This window comes from Petromyzon marinus, chromosome 79, assembly GCF_048934315.1.
Source record: "Petromyzon marinus isolate PM22_M1 ecotype Great Lakes invasive population chromosome 79, UKy_Petmar_22M1.pri1.0, whole genome shotgun sequence".
Lineage (NCBI taxonomy): Eukaryota > Metazoa > Chordata > Hyperoartia > Petromyzontiformes > Petromyzontidae > Petromyzon > Petromyzon marinus.
The window spans coordinates 15574462-15582916 of NC_133745.1; the positions used below are offsets into that span (position 1 = coordinate 15574462).

Below are 8455 nucleotides of genomic sequence, written 5' to 3' on the forward strand. Positions count from 1 at the left end.
TAATTACAGTGTATTGCTTTGATGTTGAATGTGAAGAGGAGTCGGAGACTGGTAAAGCACTTCTTTATTCTTCAAACCACAGCCACACTCGTTCCTCAAACCAACCCCGAACACGCGTCTCACCGCGCCCCCTTTAAACCCTCCAACTCCACCCCCTTCCTAATCCACGTCTCTGTCGAGCACGCCGCGTGCGTGTGACGTCAGCGCCTTTTAACCCTTGATCCCTTTCTCATGTATTCCTTTGCGTGTGATTGATGTGTGCGATGTTGAATGCGGAGATTGTGTGTCTGTGTGGTGCGAGTGTGTGAGGATGGCTCGGACATCCCCTACAAATGCATGTCACATTTTGTAAGTCAAACATATTTAAACATTTTCAACAAAGGACTGACGTGGGAAATCTCCAGTGACAAAGTACAATACATATTTATTTAATCAAAATCCACATTATTGAGGAACCTCACACTTTTAATTATTTGTTGCGCCTCCTAATTTCATCATAATGTTGAATGTGCCAAATATAGTACCGTATTCATTACAATGATACATTGATTCCAGGCAGCTTCACTCAATTTGCTTGAGGAAGCAGCATCGCTTCAGGACACCAAAGCAGCTCATCGCCACATGACCGTGACGCGGCATTCTGCAATGATACAATCCACGTCCCCAGCCATCGAGCCCAGTGCACGCTGCCGACCAATCAGCGCGCTCCCTTAGTGCAACGTCACGACTCCACTGACCAATGAGCGATCTCGGATCGCCGGGATCGTTGCGCGCCAACCGTTGCACCACTGCTTCCCACACTGACAAACAAAGACAAAGATCCCCCGTGTAGCCTCAACAGAATGTTGGGGTAGGTACTGTTAGCGAGCACCTATGAATACCGGCACGGTACAGTAGGGGTAGGTGGGTAGCACCACGCCCGACCCCCTTTGTCTCCCAGTAACGATGTGTAAAAAGTGTCGATATTTACAGAAAACACCACGTACTCATTTGAGGCTGAGTCGACCTATGCGAGGCCTAGCACCGATTAAATAATCGTCACAGGTGTTGACCGTGAGAATCGAACGCGGTCGCCGGGTTCATAGCGCAGCACGACACTCACTCACACACCTACCCAACCATCTCCCCACCATGTGACACACCACCCATCTAGGGTGCGTCTTACATTCTGGTGCCTGTGATGCCAGATTTGTATGAATGTGTGAGTGGAACGGTGGCCCAGTGGTTACACACCGCACCAGGTACTTACTTACTCAGTCTCTGAAGAACAGATGGTGATCATTCAAACTTCATATGCGCAAAAAGAGGTGACGTTACCACCACGCTTGTGCCAGGCTTCGTGCACTTCGAGGTCACGTGATTGGGCCAATTGTCTGCGTTTTATCCACGCGGCGCTCCGTGCGTTGTTGTGAGCGTCGCCTCTCTGCCCTCCATTGTTGCTGAAGAGCGAACGCCTCCAAGTTCCCAGTCGCCTCCTTCACGATCTTGACACCCCTGCTGGTAGCGGTTATCGTCAAGTCTCAGCTCCACATCCTCCTGTACCACATTGGCCCGGCTCTTCTCGAGGCTGTGCCGCGTTCGTTTAGCCCCCTTCTATCCGGCCAAACAGAAGCTGCTTGGGCAACGCAGCCTCGCCTGTCGGAGGAGCTCATCGATGGCACTGTAACCACAAACACAAAGGTCCCTCTGCATAGCCTTAACAGACTGTTCGGGGAAGTGTTACTAGCGAGCAGCTCTGAAGGCCGGAGCGGCGCACGAGGGTATGTTGTGGCCAGGACCACGCCTGGACACCTTTGTCTTCCTATTGGCGATGTTTACACACCGCACCAGGTACCCACTTGAGGCAGAGTCGACCTAGGGGACGCCCGGAATTGTTTCAGATAATCGTTACTGCGAGCCGAAAGTCTTTGTATGAGGTGGACTGGTGGCGCAGCGGATAGCAACACTGCACCATGAATCCAGTGACATGAGTTCAATATCCGGCCACCGCTAACTTCAGCGGGTGTCCTTATTCACCGACCGCCACAGATCATCATTCGCAGCTGCCATGTTCAATCCACTGTTGGATGATGGATTACCCAAGCTTTCACACGTAAAATACACACACACACGTGTATGTATATATACATACACGTGTGTGTGTGTGCACACAAACATCGGCAACAACGCAACAACCCCCAACCCCCCCTCTGACCGACTCCGCCCCACCGCTCCCGAGGACCACGCGCGGTAGACCGGACTATTTGTCGGAGTAAACCGCCCCGCACGTTCGCGAGTGCGCACTGCCGAGAATCACTCCGCCCCGTGATCAGGCTCCGTGTGCCGTTCTCGACATTGTGGGTGCTGGCCTCGTGTCGCGAGGTAGCGACGCGTGGTGAAGTTAAAACCTCGCGCAGTGGATTACCAACTCGTTCACGTGGATTAGCGGTATTTCATTTTGATTCACACCTACACTTTTATACTCACTGAGAGTGGGGGGCACCCTGCAGGCTGTGTAGAGTGGGGGGCACCCTGCAGGCTGCTTGTAGAGTGGGGGGCACACGCTTGGGTGTGTGGGCTGTGTGTGTAGAGTCGGGAGGACCCTACAGAATACGATGTCCTACAGTGGTTGACTTAAATTGTTGTCATCATCATCTTCATTACTATGGTTATGATTATTATGGCTATTATACAATGTATTTGGTGATACTGTATCTGTAGGCAGTCATAATTTACATTTGTAAGGCGCATTTCATCCATAGATCCCAATGTGTCATGTGTATGGAAAGCAGGAAATTAACAGAACCAGCTGAGTAAACGGCCAGAACTAAGGGGTAAAGGCCAGTTTAAAGAGGTGAGTTTTCAAGACACTTAAATATACCCAACGACTCTGATGATCTTTTTAGCAAAGGCAAAGCATTCCAAAGCTTTGGAGCTGCACGCTCACCCCTACATCATCCACGCTCTCCCCTACACCATCCACGCTCACCACTTCACCATCCACGCTCACCACTACACCATCCATACTTTCCCCTATACCATCCACTCTTACCCCTACACCATCCACGCTCACCCCTGCAACATCCACGCTCACCCCTGCAACATCCACGCTCACCTTTACAACCTCCATGCTCACCCCCTACACCATCTACGCTCACTCCTACATCATCCATGCTCACCTTTACAACGTCCACACTCATCCCTACACCACCCATGCTTTCCCCTATACCATCCACACTCACCTCTACACCGTCCATGCTCACCCCTAGACCATCCACGTTTATGCGTGGACTTTGTAAAAGTGAGCATGGATGATGTAGGAGTGAGCGTGGATGGTGTAGGAGTGAGCGTGGATGGTGTAGGAGTGAGCATGGATGATGTAGGAGTGAGCGTGGAGGTTGTAGGGGTGAGAGTGGATGGTGTCGGGGTGAGTATGGATGTTGGAGAGGTGAGCGTGGATGGTGTAGGGGTGAGCGTGGATGTTGTAGGAGTGAGCGTGGATGTTGTAGGGGTGAGCGTGGATGGTGTAGGGGTGAGAGTGGATGTTGTAAAGGTGAGCGTGGATGGTGTAGGGGTGAGAGTGGATGTTGTATGAGTGAGCATGGACGGTGTAGATGTGAGTGTGGATGGTATAGGGGAAAGCGTGGATGGTGTAGGGGTGAGCGTGGATGTTGTAGGGGTGAGCGTGGCTATTGTAGGGGTGAGCGTGGATGGTGTAGGGGTGAGCGTGGATGGTGTAGGAGTGAGCGTGGATGTTGTAGGGGTGAGAGTGAATGGGGTTGGGGTGTTCGTGGATGGTGTTGGGGTGAGTGTGGATGTTGGCGAGGTGAGCATTGATGTTGCAGGGGTGAGCGTGGATGTTGTATGGGTGAGAGTGGATGTTGTAAAGGTGAGCGTGGATGGTGTAGGGGTGAGAGTGGATATTGTATGAGTGAGCATGGACGGTGTAGAGGTGAGTGTGGATGGTATAGGGGAAAGCATGGATGGTGTAGTGGTGAGCGTGGATGGTGTAGGGGTGAGAGTGGATTTGGTGGGGGTGAGCGTGGATGTGGTAGGGGTGAGCGTGGATGGTGTAGGAGTGAGCGTGGATGGTGTAGGGGTGAGCGTGGATGGTGTAGGGGTGAGCGTGGATGGTGTAGGGGTGAGCGTGGATGTTGTCGGGGTGAGTATGGATGTTGGAGAGGTGAGCGTGGATGGTGTAGGGGTGAGAGTGGATGTTGTATGAGTGAGCATGGACGGTGTAGATGTGAGTGTGGATGGTATAGGGGAAAGCGTGGATGGATGCTCACCTTCACAACCTCCCCGCTCACCCCCTACACCATCTACGCTCACTCCTACATCATCCATGCTCACCTTTACAACGTCCACGCTCACCCCTACACCATCCACACTCACCCCTACACCATCCACGTTTACTCCTACAACACCCACGCTCACTCCTGCAACATCCACGCTCTCTCATACAAAATCCACGCTCACTCCTGCAACATCCACGCTCACCCCTACACCATCCACGCTCACCCCTACAATAGCCACGCTCACCCTTACACCATCCACGCTCGCCTCTAAAACATCCACGCTCACCCCTACACCATCCACGCTCACCACTACACCATCCACGCTTTCCCCTATACCATCCACACTCACATCTACACCGTCCATGCTCACTCATACAACATCCACTCTCACCCCTACACCATCCACGCTCACCTTTACAACATCCACTCTCACCCCTACACCATCCACGCTCACTCCTACAACATCCACGCTCACTCCTGCAACATCCACGCTCACCCCTACACCATCCACGCTCACCCCTACACCATCCACGCTCACCTCTCCTACATCCATACTCACCCCGACACCATCCACTCTCACCCCGACACCATCCACTCTCACCCCCCACACCATCCACGCCCACCCCAACCCCATCCACTCTCACCCCTACAACATCCACGCTCACTCCTACACCATCCACGCTCACCTTTACAACCTCCACGCTCACCTTTACAACCTCCACGCTCACCCCCTACACCATCTACACTCACCCCTACACCATCCACGCTCACCCCAACACCATCCACGCTCACTCCTACACCATCCAAGCTCACCCTACACCATCCACGCTCACCCCTAAAATAGCCACGCTCACCCCTCCACCATCCACGCTCACGCCTACAACATTCACGCTCACTCCTGCAATATCCACGCTCACCCCTGCAACATCCACGCTCACCCCCTACACCATCTACGCTCACTCCTACATCATCAATGCTCACCTTTACAACGTCCACGCTCACCACTACACCATCCACGCTCACCCCTACCCCATCCACGTTTACTCCTACAACACCCACGTTCACTCCTGCAACATCCACGCTCACCCCTACACCATCCACGCTCACCCCTACACCATACTCGCTCCTTAAACATCCACGCTCTCTCATACAAAATCCACGCTCACTCCTGCAACATCCACGCTCACACCTACGCCATCCACGCTCACCGCTACAATAGCCACGCTCACACCTACACCATCCACGCTCACCTCTACAACATCCACGCTCACCCCTACACCATCCACGCTCACCACTACACCATCCACGCTTTCCCCTATACCATCCACACTCACATCTACATCGTCCATGCTCACTCATACAACATCCACTCTCACCCCTACACCATCCACGCTCACCTCTCCAACATCCATACTCACCCCGACAACATCCACGCCCACTCCAACCCCATCCACTCTCACCCCTACAACATCCACGCTCACTCCTACACCATCCACGCTCACCTTTACAACCTCCACGCTCAGATTTACAACCTCCATGCTCACCCCCTACACCATCTACGCTCACTCCTACATCATCCATGCTCACCTTTACAACGTCCACGCTGACCCCTACACCATCCACGCTCACCCCTACACCATCCACGTTTACGCCTACAACACCCACGCTCACTCCGGCAACATCCACGCTCACCCCTTCACCATCCACACTCACCCCTACAACATCCACGCTCTCTCATACAAAATCCATGCTAACTCCTGCAACATCCACGCTCACCCTTACACCATCCACGCTCACCCCTACAACATCCACGCTCACCCCTACAACATCCACCCTCACCCCAACACCATCCACGCTCACCGCTACAACATCCACCCTCACCCCTACAACATCCCCGCTCACCCCTACAACATCTACGTTCACCCCTACAACGTCCACGCTCACCCCTACACCGTCCACGCTCACCTTTACAATGTCCACGCTCACTCCTACACCATCCACGCTCACCCCTACACCATCCACGCTCACCCCTACACCACCCACGCTCACCCCTACACCATCCACGCTCACTCCTACACCATCCACGCTCACCCCTACACCTTCCACGCTCACCCCTACCACATCCACGCTCACCCCCACCAAATCCACTCTCACCCCTACACCATCCACGCTCACCACTACACCATCCATGCTTTCCCCTATACCATCCACACTCACCTCTACACCTTCCATGCTCACTCATACAACATCCACTCTCACCCCTACACCATCCACGCTCACCTTTACAACATCCACTCTCACCCCTACAACATTCACGCTCACTCCTGCAACATCCACGCTCACCCCTGCAACATCAATGCTCACCTCGCCAACATCCATACTCGCCCCGACACCATCCATGCCCACTCCAACCCCATCCACTCTCATCCCTACAACATCCACGCTCACTCCTACACCATCCACGCTCACCTTTACAACCTCCACGCTCACCTTTACAACCTCCACACTCACCCCCTACACCATCTACGCTCACTCCTACATCATCCATGCTCACCTTTACAACGTCCACGCTCACCGCTACACCATCCACGCTCACCCCTACACCATCCACGTTTTCTCCTACAACACCCACGCTCACTCCGGCAACATCCACGCTCACCCCTACACCAACCACACTCACCCCTTCAACATCCACGCTCTCTCATACAAAATCCATGCTCACTCCTGCAACATCCACGCTCACCCCTACACCATCCACGCTCACCCTTACAATAGCCACGCTCACCCCTACACCATCCACGCTCACATCTACAACATCCACACTCACCTCTACACCATCCACCCTCACCCCGACAACATCCACGCTCACCCCTACAACATCCACCCTCACCCCAACACCATCCACGCTCACCGCTACAACATCCACCCTCACTCCTACACCATCTACGCTCACTTCTACAACATCCACGCTCACCCCTACACCATCCACCCTCACCTTTACAACATCCACTCTCACCCCTACACCATCCACGCTCGCCTCTCCAACATCCATACTCACCCCGACACCATCCACTCTCACCCCAACACCATCCACGCCCACCCCAACCCCATCCACTCTAACCCCTACAACATCCACGCTCACTCCTACACCATCCATGCTCACCTTTACAAAGTCAATGCTCACCCCTACACCATCCACGCTCACCCCTACACCATCCACGTTTACTCCTACAACACCCACGCTCACTCCTGCAACATCCACGCTCACCTCGCCAACATCCACACTCACCCTAACACCATCCACGCTCACCCCAACCCCATTCACTCTCACCCCTACAACATCCACGCTCACTCCTACACCATCCATGCTCACCTTTACAACCCCCACGCTCACCCCCTACACCATCTACGCTCACTCCTACATCATCCATGCTCACCTTTACAACATCCACGCTCACTCCTACACCATCCAAGCTCACCCCTACACCATCCACGCTCACCCCTACAATAGCCACGCTCACCCCTACACCATCCACGCTCACCCCTACAACATTCACGCTCACTCCTGCAATATCCACGCTTACCCCTGCAACATCCACGCTCACCCCCTAACCATCTACGCTCACTCCTACATCATCCATGCTCACCTTTACAACGTCCAGCGCTCACCCCTACACCATCCACACTCACCCCTACACCATCCACGTTTACTCCTACAACACCCACGCTCACTCCTGCAACATCCACGCTCTCTCATACAAAATCCACGCTCACTCCTGCAACATCCACGCTCACCCCTACACCATCCACGCTCACCCCTTAAACATCCACGCTCTCTCATACAAAATCCACGCTCACTCCTGCAACATTCACGCTCACCCCTACACCATCCACGCTCACACCTACACCATCCACGCTCACCCCTACAATAGCCACGCTCACCTCTCCACATCCATACTCACCCCGACACCATCCACGACCACTCCAACCCCATCCACTCTCACCCCTACAACATCCACGCTCACTCCTACACCATCGACGCTCACCTTTACAACCTCCACGCTCACCTTTACATCCTCCACGCTCACCCCCTACACCATCTACGCTCACTCCTACATCATCCATGCTCACCTTTACAACGTCCACGCTCACCCCTACACCATCCACGCTCACCCCTA

The 8455-nt window shown here is 53.8% G+C and overlaps 1 long non-coding RNA gene across 1 annotated transcript; it reads right to left on the reverse strand.

The window, feature by feature from the left end:
* Positions 1-406: 406 nt before the first annotated feature.
* Positions 407-2074, reverse strand: LOC142907452 (uncharacterized). The gene is made up of 2 exons (XR_012931006.1): positions 1254-2074; positions 407-800 (listed from the first exon to the last, which is right to left on the reverse strand). It is a non-coding gene; the product is annotated as an uncharacterized LOC142907452 (long non-coding RNA).
* Positions 2075-8455: the final 6381 nt, after the last annotated feature.